A 13,146-nucleotide genomic window follows, 5' to 3' on the forward strand; every position below is an offset into this window, starting at 1 on the left:
TTTTAACTGAAACTGAAAAAAATCATTGTACACTGATGTACATTTCCATGTAATATTTTGATGCATGTAAAAATTGTGTGATGTCCTAATCTGTTTAAATATATATGTCTCCTCACACATTTATCATCTCTTTCTATTCATTATATGTATCCACTCTTGCCAGTATATAGGATTGGGATTCATTAGCATCTTTATATTGTATATGCTATCATAGTTATTTTTCTTGTTTTAGTAAACTACTTGAATTTCAGTCTTTTCAAACAAACATGGTTTATTTAGCTCACAGTTTTGGAAGCTTAAATTCCAAAATAAGATGGCCTCATCTATTTGTCTTATATCAAATCCTCATGGCAATAGCATCAAAATTACAGGATCAAGTATTGAAGAAATAACAGGGCAATAAGGGAAAGCAGATTCAGGGACCAGCATAATTCTTTTTATAGCAATCCATTTTTATGGGAACTAAGATGGGTCCTATGAGAATTTTACTCATCTTCTTTGAGGATGATACTTCCAATGACCAAATTAACTACCCATAGTTCCATCTCTCAAAGATTCTGCCACTTTCCATTACTGCAATGCTGAGATAAAGCTTCCCATACATGAATCCATGGGGGACACACTCAAACCATGATACTTCACTTAGAATGTAGCCATTCATCAATGGCACATCTTAAATCATATGATATTCTCAAAATCCACTTGATTCAAATGGTGTTATCTCCCATTCACACACACAAAGTAAAAGTTCAGAGCAATTAAACACATTGCCTAAGGTAACACATTTACTAGGTAGTGATATATATATATAAAAAAAAGATTGAGAATCAATATCTGGTACTGACTGACCCTGGTGATTAAGTTTAAGACTATGATTTCCCTTAGTGAACATAATGTTTTTAACAGAATATCCTAATTGATGAACTCTCTCAATAGCTGTGATTGAACCAGACAATTAAGGGCACTGAGAACCTCAGAATAGGACCAGATTTCTTCTTCTAATTATTGCTACTTTTCCAATAATATATTCAAACTTTGTTTATCCAGAAATTAATATACATCTAGGGAATTTTCATTCATTTCCTGACAATCAGGTATTTACCCCCTTTTTAAAAAGAACACCTTAGAGTCTCTTGCATTTTCCTAAACTCTACATTAATTTTATCCACCCCTGAACCAAACTCTCATATTTCCCTTTCATGGGTAAGAATTAAATATTCCCTTGCTATAAGATATAATATATACGTAACATATTTGATTTCCTGACACTATGGGTGTATTAAGTCTTTTGTCAGTGGTAGCTGTGATTTATCATCAGAGAGTATATTTCTGGTGCCCACAAAGTAACTGATAAGCTGCAATCTAAATATGAATGTTGAGAGTTAATAAGATGGTTAGAACAGGTTATTTCCAACTTTTTCTATAATAAATTGATTTGGCTGAATCAAACAAGGAATCTGATTAAAATATCATGTAACAGATAGTGTGGTAAAATTTGCATTGATATGATTTATTGGGGACTGCATGTGATACCCAATATATAGGCCTCATATAAATATAAAATATCAATACAGATGTAGATAAAGTCTTGGATAGACATAGAGACAATCTATGTTGATATAGATTAATAAGAACCCACGAATCTAAAATGTTTTACAATAAAAATTAGCTATCCTTTTCACATACCAAGAGGTTAATGTAGAATTATGATCTGGTTTGTAGGAGGAATACTGCACCAAGACTTGAAGAGATTCCATGTGTCATCTGTGCTCTATATATTGGGGAAACAATGGGACATACAATTTTGGTGGATTATTTCCCCACTTCAGACATGTTTTCTTTAACTTTGCACTTATTTCATATAATTGGAATCCATTTCTAAAACACTTTAAAGTTTAAAATATCTAAGTTTAAGAGAGCATTACTACAAAACTAAGGAGATTAATAGAGGACTGCAATATTTCTTTTAGGACAGAGACACTTCTAAAGGTAAGTAATTTATTATTTTTCTCTCAAATGATCATGTTCTCACTATTAATCTTGACCATAACACATCTTTTCTTTCATAAGAAAAATCTAATTAGACAAAAAATCATCAGTGCTCATCTTCTAAAATCAGACCTTATTTAAATTCCTTATATCTCTTGCTATGTATAGAGTCTTCTGTGTGGGAGACTCATTTAACTGCCACATAATAAAATCAGTTCACTAGATTTTTTATGTATTTACCAAAGCAACATTTAACTGTTACTTAAGTAGCACATTGGGCATTAGAGATATGAAATACTAAAATGAAATATATTTATCAAAGCTAAAATAACTTCAAATGCTTGCCTCTTAGACAGTTGTCCATTACTAAAAATAAAATCTAAAATATAAGTTTTCATTCTTTAAATATCAATATAGATTCCCAGCATTATTTAATTCATGTTTCTGCTGCATAATATCCTAACCATGTACTCTGTCAAACAGTTGACAAAAAGGCTTTCACAAATGAAAGTCACTACGTTTACAGCTGTCTTTCTAATAAGATTCTGCTTATTAAGCATTTGAGGGTCATCTGTGTCAACAGTGGCACTCAGAAAACTCACCATGCCATTATCTCCTGATAATAATACAGTGCAACACTATTTTTAGTTAATGATATTGTCATTCTGATCTAATAGACATCATCATCAAGAGAACTGATGTAGGTAAATAGGAAGAGGGACTGTGCAGATTGAGGCATATTCAAATGTGTGATGGTATCTTATATAATTATTATCAAAATAACCTATTCTTTAATATTTGGTGCATGTTCTAACATGAATAACCACTATTCACTTCTTAATTAAAAACCACTCTTAGAGATGAAAACTATAATTTCTTAATAAATCTCTGATAGTACTGGAATTCTAGTGCTTTCTATTAATAAACTTTATCCAAGAGTGTTTTCCAGAAACTTGTCAGAAGTATGGATTTTGGACATATTCACAATCCAGTTTTATAGCATTATAAGATAATCAATATACTCTATTATGGGTAGGGTAAAAAATGAACCTGAGAGAGATTATCATTCAATAAAAAGATGTTACCATTACAGAATTTCATAATATGAACACAATTGAGATTTCTGTAAAATGTTTCCTTACCTTATACATTATATTCTGCCCTCAATTCAGAAGGTAAGCCCATTTTGCATTGTAGTTAAAAATCTCTTATTTTATTCATGACATAAGAAGATACAGTTAATGTTTGGGTGCTGAAGTCCTGCATTAAAAAATCTGAGGATTTGGTTCTATTCATTTATGGAGAAATTTCAGCATTGATGGTACATAATTTTCTCCTACAATAGTAGTTTTAAATAAAAAATAATATGAAAATATTGTAGATATTATTAAATAAAATTACCTTCAACAAGTAGAAATGCTTTTAAGAGTCAAAAACATTTAATATGTTTTTTTATTAATGGGATTTTTTGAGACTGATAAAAATTAAAGAAGCAGACAAAAAGTTTCAAAGAACATTGTTTTTTGTTTGAAAGCAAGGAAAGGTATTTTTTTCTCTTCATTTAGTATTAATCTTTGGCAGTTTTCTAAATGATTGCATTAATATCAAGGGAAATTATGGAAGCCAGTGTTATCAAATTCTGTTTTTGTGGATTTTTTTAACATCCTTTGTAAGTTAGGTTTTCATCATTGTGACCAAAATACCTGGCAAAAACAACTTAGAGAAGGAAAAGTTATTTTGACTTATCAAAATTCCATTTACCTCATTGTTTCAGGGGTTCACTTCAGGGTGGGCTGACTACAATGCTCTGGGTGACAGACCATGAGAGCAGAAGGATATAGAGGAGAAAACGTGCTCTCTTCATGAATTGCAGGAAGCAGAAAGAGGGTGGGGAAGAGTCTGAAAGGAAGATATACCCTTCCAGGGCATATCTCCCAGGCCCCACCTCTAGCCACAGCCCATCTGCTTACAGTTACTACTCAATCATTCATATTATTAATCCAATAAATGAATTAATTAGAAGATTAGGTTATGTCTCTTTGAACATTCCTGCATTAGTGTAGGAGCTTTCAGGGAATACCTCATATCCAAACCATAATACTATTCTTCTCCTACAGTATGAACATTAACTTTAGTAACAATAGGAACTCATCACCTCAAAACTCTTCATGTCATCTTTCTAGTTTTACTCAGTCTCACTTTTGTCAGTTTCTGTCATGCAAATGTCAAAGTACTTTTTCAAAAATACTATTTCTGTCCTGTATTTCCATTTTCATAGGAAATACATGCTTCTCATGTACATTTAATTAAGGATGGCAGATGAACATCATCTATAAGGAAAACTATTATGAGTCCTTTGTACAGGGAAAAAATAATTGAGACTCAGAAAGATCCACTTGGTCTTCCAAATTCTGGCCCACTAAATCCTAGTACATATCTTCTTTCCAGTGAGAGAGAGAAAAAATGAGAGGAGAGAGAGAGAGAGAGAGAGAGAGAGAGAGAGAGAGAGAGAGAGAGAGAGAGAGAGAATGTGTATATGTGTATATGAAAGACACAGATGCAGAGAGAATTTAGATAATTGAGACTCGTTGTCATTATTTCTGGCATTATTGTTTTCCTAACACCAAAATTACCCTTGTGTTTTCCATTCATATTTACATCAGAAAGTCCCCCAGGTTGTCTTTGAGAAATTTGCTCAAAGTGAATCTTTCTCTATTTTGGTTTACAAAATTTTGAGGACAGGGATCAGGGATGCCAAGTACTCTGCATGGTTCAGGGAAACTCCAAACATTGAAGCATTTTCTTGTGTCCCATATTCATGCAGGTGAAATGTCTGTAGATATCTTTTACTTTTTGATTCTAGGACCTAACTCGGTATTCATTATTTCACTTAAATTTTTAACACTCTATTAGATCTATTTTGTAACAATTTTAGAATAGAATACGTAAATTTCCAACTACATTGTAAGTCAAAGAAAGATTGACATTCATTTTGCTTAGAAATTCATTAATAGCAAAGCATTTTAGAAAGACACATTTAAAAGGCAAGACCAGTGAGGGGTTATTAAACCCCAATCCAGCACTCCTGATAATATCTGCACTGATGTCTGTCTGATTCATATACAGAAGCTTTAATGTATGTTCTATTGTAGTTGTGCATGTGTTTTGTATTCTTTCTCTTTTCATTGATATTACATTTTGGGAAGCACATTGGTAATTTTTATGAAATTTATGTATGTGAATGTAATCTTACCTTTCAGAATAGTAAAAATAGGCATTGTTACTGATAAGACTGAAAGATACAAATAGTATTATTTATTATTTTCTATAAGCAACTTGTTTCTCACATATTATGTATAGAATATTCCTCAGATATATACACATATGTGTGTGTATATATACATACATACATATGTGTGTGTGTGTATATATATATATATATATATATATATATATATATATATACTCACATATATGTTTAGTCCTGATTTAACAACAAAATATTTAATTAATTAAACATACTTATAATTAATGATAAATATTAACAATAATAGTATTTGTTTTAATAGCTAAACTGCTCATGTTACATTTTATAATAGAGAAATCCAAATGTTCATGTATCATACCAAGATATAAAGAATTCTGTTTAACAGTGTATTTTTTTTAATGCTGGCATCTCTGGACTAATAAAATTACAGTGTATTATTTTATGTTTAAAAATCATTTTCTACAATCTGAGGATTAAGGCTTCTGGACTTTCAAATTAAAATTCCTGCCACATAATACTTGTTCGGAGAGATATAGCCCAGCTACTTGCAGCCAAGTCCGGAATCCATGCCAGAAATTATAATTGAGATTTAGCAATGATGTTTTGGATTTTAGTATTCTCTTTCCTGGGAACCTGTGTCCTCTACATAATCTTTATCCGTCACCCCACCTTTAAATTGTAATACTTAAGTATGTATATACATATACACTTAAATATGTTCATATATATGTATATAAATTTACTAGTAGATCTTAGTAATACTGAGGGAAAGAATAAGGGCTAATTGGGTTTGAGTATCAAAATCAACTTTGAAGGTTTGTCATTAATCATAACTGGAAATAGGTGAAATATAGAGTTTTAGAAGCACTCTTATTTTAAGGACATAAATTCTGGGATTGACTCACTTTTCTAGGTGGAATTAGGATTAGGTATTTGGTTAAGAAAAAAAAAGACAATTATAGGAGACTGGAAAGCTTAGGTATATACCTTCTGTTACATGTGGCAAAAAAGACTGAAAGATGCAGATATTGGTAATAATGGAGCATCAGACATCTATGATACAAATGCTTTTAGTCTGACCCTAAGTAATTAAATGTTTGATTTATAAAATTTTCAATTTTTCCAAAATATTGGACTCATCTTCTAATTTTTATATGACATAGAAATATATGATTTTTTTTTGTGGTCCTGGAGATTGAATCTAGGACCTCACATATTAAGCCTTATTACTAGATACCCAAAAAATATTTAACACATTTTTATAACCTAAAATTAATCCCAGTATTCTTTTTTATTTTATTTTGCCATTTTTCTATCATGAGACAACATTAGCAAATGCCGTAATTATTTATTTTTATGATATGATGTTATTTTGTGAAGTTTATTGCAATGTAATAGCCATATTATCATTTGCATATGGTAAAATGAAGCTTATGGCAAAACTTTTGTATATCTGTACATTCATTTCTTCTTCCACAGAACACATAAGGCAGAAAAATTGGTATGAAGAGGGAGTAAACAACTTAGATTCAATTGAGAAAAAAATAACCAATTAATAATGGGTAAATAGTGTGTAAATAAAAACAATTGAGATCAATTTTATAAATCCTTTGAAATAATATTATATTTAAAAGAGAGAGAAAATAAAACCAAATAAGATAATTATTTCCTGTATGAATATATTACTAGTATTAATCTACTGCTTATAGAATGGAAATTTATTTTATATTTTCAAATTCTTAAAACATGATTAAAATCTAAATTATTGTAAAATATAAAACTCAAGGAGAGGTATTATAATATTGGAAGGCTGGGTTTATGATGTGAACATCTGGGGAATGTATAAAATAAAATTGTATTTCATTTGGTTATTGGGTGATTGATATTTTCATTATAATTATTTTATATACTTGATAATAACATGTGCACTTCAAAACATAAGTGTAAAATATTTTGAGAAATGGAAATACAATTGTCTGAATTTCATGTGGAAATTTAATTGTCTTAATTGTTTACTTACATTACTTTAAATATACTAATGACAATCACAACTTAAACATCATTTGGTAATTTTAAGTTGTTGTTTTTTTCCAAAATAATGACTAAGCAAAGAAATTTCAATTGGAAGTAAATAAAAATAAAAATACACCATGCATTTATACATTTAGATAATTACAATAACAGCTTAGGGCTGGGGCTGTAGCTCAGTACTTGCCTTGTATGTGTGAGGCACTGGATTTGATCCTCAGCACCACTTCAAAATAAACAAAAATAAAATAAAGGCATTCTATCCATTTGCAACGACAAGAAATAAATAAATATGTAAATAAATAAAATAACAGTCTTTCTCTTTTCTGGAATGCAACTATTCTATCAATTACTGTATTTTAAAGTGCAAATTATGTTTGTTGTTATTAAACTTTAAAAATAAAGTAATATATATAGTTCACTGAAAAAATTAAAGGCTTAAAACCAAATGTGATATTTGATTTTTATCAATTTGTATTGCTTTAGTTTCAGCACTAAATTATGTCATGATGCTATAATAGAAAAAGAAATATATTTAGGACTTTGTTATATGTGTGTGTACATATGTATATATATTGCATGAAGTTCCTGTTTTACACATATTGATATATTGTTTTGTGTGCCATTATTTAAATCATTGAGGAAAATAGTAAAAATATTTAAAATAATAATTTGTGAAATATGTAACATCTGGGAACATCTCAAAGTCTTTCTTGGTGTTTGAATTGTTTTATGGAAAATTGCTACTTGATTTATGGGTTATCTGAGCTCAAATATATTATTTGGAGAAACATTTTTTCTAAGTCCTTACAAAATTGAGTATCTATTAATTCATTTCAAATAGTATTTTTTAAAACACTTCCATCAAAAATTTATTATTTAAAATAGCATTAAAATAAAATGCTCAATGAGCATTCAACTTGTAAAATTACTTAAAGATATAATTTTGGCTATGTGAATACTGATGAAAATGATGACAGAGTTTAATAATGAAATAAATATTGCATCATATATTATTCCATGTCTGTGGAAATGTGCTAGGGCATTTTCACCTATTTGCATATTGTAATCTGGGCCATCCAAAAGAGGGAGCTAAAGCATTGTGCTAAGTAGCATAGTTTTATGAATGTAAGATTTTCAAGCTGTTTCAAATATGAATTGAAAAACGTTTTAGATGCAAATTTAACTGGGTCAGATGCTCACTTATTTTATTGACATATTAATGGACAGTAATTAACTTATGTTCTAAAATTTTGTATTCTACCAAAAGAAAACATTTTCAGTCATAAAAAATAAAAGCAAATTATGAAAGTTTGATGAAATATTAAGTAAAAATTTCTTTATAAATTTAAGTCTTACAAAGGAAGGAGTGGAATCATACAGGCCTCCGGGAACTTGAAATACATGATTTTCTCTAAACTTATATATAAGAACAACAATACTGAAGCTGCATCCATGTATATAAACACCCTTTATAGTAGAATAAAATATGATGCATATATAAAATACAACCCAGGAATATATATATGATTTTATATGACTTCAGCAAAATCATTGGCAAAGAGATTATATGAACTGATATTATGTGTGAATATCCAATGTAGGTACAAACATTTTCCCTATAGACCTTAGCAAGATATCATTATAGAATAAGCTTTCTTTGCCAAAGTAAAATAAAATTGAAAGTACTTTCCTGCAAAAATGATATTATATAATGCAATTAATTTAATAAATGAATAGATTTTTTTTTCCTTTGGAACATCAAACAGAAATCTTTCACTCCAATAGGAAATCACAAGACATAATTTACTATAAATAATTTATTTTCATGTAAATAGGCTGTGAAAGTGAAATGCTTAATTGACTATCAGATACTCCTATTGTTATGTTTCTCAAGAAACCACATTAAAGCAGAGGACATTGCTCTTTTATGATTTAGGGGAGCTTCTCTTCCACAGTTAAGTTGTTGCTATTTCCAGAATGCCACTGATAAACTGGTTAAGAATAGCAATTTCTTCTAGGTTTGCTTGGTGGTTCTATTATCTGACCAGTCTAAAAGAGGCTTTTTGTCAAGACATAAACTGATGAAATAATAACCAAGAATACAGATTTATGTAAAGATGATAATAAATGACCTCTCAAAGAATTAAATGATCTTTAAGTTCTTTTTTTAAAAAAATCTAGTATTCCCAAATTGAGTACAGATTTATTAGAAATTAGAATTATTTACTTTTCAAATTATCTCAATATTTATCATTAAAATGGTCAAACTGACTTACCTGTTTTTTATTAGAAATGATTGGTCAGTTTTATTAACTAAATTATCTATATTATGTAATTTCTCAATATAGTGAAATATTAGTTTGTATAAGCAGCGTAAAAATATAGCATGATTTTATAGTAGCAGAAACACATATAATGAGTTTAAACAAATGGGTTTATTATACAATTTGAAGTAACTAGTGCACACACACAAAATGATTTAAAGACTACTATCTATTATAAGTACTTTGATGAATGTTTTAACACAATTATTGACAAACCTGAAAATTAGAATTATCTACATTTCTACGTGAGAAAACTGAGATTTAGGAAGATAAAATACATTGAAACCACAGAAGAAGAAAGAAATAAAGCAAACATTTCTGACTCAGAACCTGAGCTCTTACCCACTATAGTTAATACTTAAGTAAACTTGAGATGTTGCCTACTGTGTAGCTCAAAACAAGGGTGAAAGTGTGTGGGGTATAAAAAGAGAAATAGAAAGTTAGAGGTGTAGTTTGCCTCAGACCAAAGTCATAAATACCCTATCATTTCCAAAAGGGCATATGAATCATTTGACAACTTAGCAATGATGAACTTTCCTAAGGATTAACTTAGAACTACACAATTCACGCCCCCAAAACAACATTGTATTCCCTCTTGGAAAATAGCTATTGAACTTTTATTAAAAATTTAAATTGGGCCTTATTTTCATTTCATAACACTTTAGTCAAAATGTGTAGCTTATCAGCTATGAGTAAAAACATGTTGATCTCCACGTCAGTTTCAGAAAGAACAGTGTCATTATAATTGTTTCTTTTGCAAAAGTGGTATAAACCTTTCAATATGTGCCATGGACTATCATTAAAGAATTTCTAGCTAGTTCCTTCAAGGGCTTAAAAAGTTGGACTGAGACCTTTAAAACTATGAGTTCAAATACACGTTTCCTCCTAGAAGTTGTTCTTATTGGGTGATTTGGTCACAGCAAGGAAAAAGCTCACCAAAACATAAATTTATAATAAGTAATACATAAAATTGTGGTTAAATTAATTAAAACTATTTATAAAATAAGCAAATTCTGTTAACATACTTCTACACTTACACCCAATATTTCTGCCACCTAAAATGTTGTTCTCCATTCTTTGCTCCTCTCCATTAAATGTTACTTTCTCAAAGAAAACTCCTCCAGCATCTCCAGGAAGTTTCACCAAATCCAACAGTACCTTTCCATCACTCCATCTATTTCCACAAGTCATTAATACCTATAATTGTCTTATTTATTATTTGTATAATTGTCTGGAAAGTACCTCAGAATACCTTAAAACTCCTTATATAACATTCATTTCTATAACTTCAGTACCCAGAAAAATATTTATCTATAGTGAAGGTTGAGTAAAATTATTTGTAACTATGATTATAGGGCAAATATATTCAATAATATAATTTAAGATTTTATATATTTTATAAATAGCAATAGCTGATTTATAGAGCATAAAGGCAACTATCAAAGTATTACAATTAACCACAAATATAACAGTTAAGCTACTTTTAGTAAACATTGCTCACACATATGCAATTATTACCTGTTTTGTTTAAACCACAGTAAAATTCTTCCACACATAAACCATCTTTATATGCACTGTTCATTTTAAGGTAAAAATGTCATTTACTTTGCAGTCATTATTAATATAATTCAAAAGAATAAAAATGATAGAAAAGGAAAGTTAAATATCTGGCATTAAAATATGTGATGATATGAAATAGTATAAAATTTTATTACCATTGGTCTAAAAGACTGCAATAATTCATTCACATTTCTAAGATCTGTGAATAATATGACCATTTAAACTTTAAGCAGTAAAGTTGGTAATATTCTGTGATAGTAAATATTCTATATTAATTTCAATATGGTATAAACTTGAAGCACAAAATAATTCAAAATTTGAATACTTCCACTGTATGATACATACATTTAAGGAACCATATTTTGTCAGAATATTTGTATTCATAATATAAAACTTACTTCTAAATTCTCCTAATTTCAATTTTCTCCTACTATCAAAACAATCAATTTTATTCATTAAACAAAACAAAGTATCATTCCAACTTATACAAATAGAGGATTCCAATAACCTTTCCATGGTCAGGTTCAGATATCATGAACCCAAGGAACACATTCTAAGATAATAATAACAGTAGAATCCATTTTGTATCTCTTCATCTTGTCCTGAATTATAAATACCACCAGTACCTGAATTTTGCACAGAAAAGTTTGAGCTTGTGGATATTAAATTTATTTTCTTGAATTTACATTTGAGGCCTGTAGGAGAATGGAGTTTTACAAGTAAGATATTTGACCACAGGAAGCTGTCTTTTCTAACCACAAAACATTGTTTATCTAAAGTTTGTGCTTATTATAATTTGCACCAAGAAGTGAAGATAACCTACAAATAAAACAGAATAAGTAACTGTGGAAATCTGAAAGAGATCATGGGTCTATTCACTTCATAAACCTTGTGTACTTTCTTTTATATTCCAATAAAATTGTGTCTTAATTGAAAATGAAGTTTGATATGTTAATTGTAAGTAATTCATACCTTTTTTGAGTATGAAAGCTATGGACTTTCTCCCAATTAACTTGTATTCAATCATAGACATTATATTTTTAAAAGTTCTACAACCAATTCTGACCATTTGAGACCTACATTTTAAGGCAATGACTCTCAGATAAATTGTGACCAAGCTTTCTAGTATTCTTTGGTAAAAATAAGATTTCAGAGTCTACTTCCTAAATTTAGAATATATTGATAGGGACAAATATACTATATAATAACTGGTAGCCACTGTTACAATGGAATGGTAGAGGAAATGATATTTGAATAACAGAGTAATGTGAAAAAAAGAATCTGAGACAGGGATGGGTAAGTAGCCCCCCACCCATAAAGCATAATGGGTATAATATTTATACCAATGAAGCATAATATCTGGTTTGACTGAAGTGATATTTACTAGATTTTGATTAGAGCAATTTTGAAGTCATGCATGGACATTATTCAATTATTCAAATATTTCTTGACAAAATTTGGTGTTTCAAGTATATATCTGTGTGCCAACATATAGATATAAATTGAGACATTATGCTTTTAAGACTTAGAAATGGCAGGAAAAACCACAAATATAAGATAAATTAAATTGCAGGAATCTTGAATTCAAAGCTGATGTATCAGTGGAAGGGATGTGGGGGTGGTAAGTGTAAGGAGAGAAAAATTGCTTGGACTGATCCCTAATTTACAAAATTACACAATAAAGAATGTCTCAGTAGTTAAAAGAATTGTACATAATTAAAAGGCTGTTCAAATAATATAAAAAGATGTTAGGGAATTTAGCCAAAGCCTGTAATGCCAGGGACATAGGAGGCTGAGGCAAGAGGACTATGTTTGAGATCAGCCTCAGCAACTTTGCAAGACCCTGTCTCAAAATAAGCAAACAAACAAACAAACAAACAAATAAAAGTACTGGGGATGTGTTCAATGGGAGCGTGCCCCAGAGTTGAATCCCCAGTACTGCATACACACACATATGCACACGTGCATGCACAC

At 29.7% G+C, this 13,146-nt stretch overlaps 1 pseudogene; it reads right to left on the minus strand.

The window, feature by feature from the left end:
* Window positions 1-10,803, minus strand: part of LOC143637784 (cadherin-9-like) — a 99,570-nt pseudogene extending 88,767 nt beyond the window's left edge.
* Between the last annotated feature and the right edge of the window lie 2,343 nt (window positions 10,804-13,146).

Source organism: Callospermophilus lateralis, unplaced genomic scaffold (genome assembly GCF_048772815.1).
Source record: "Callospermophilus lateralis isolate mCalLat2 unplaced genomic scaffold, mCalLat2.hap1 Scaffold_82, whole genome shotgun sequence".
Classification (NCBI taxonomy): Eukaryota; Metazoa; Chordata; class Mammalia; order Rodentia; family Sciuridae; genus Callospermophilus; species Callospermophilus lateralis.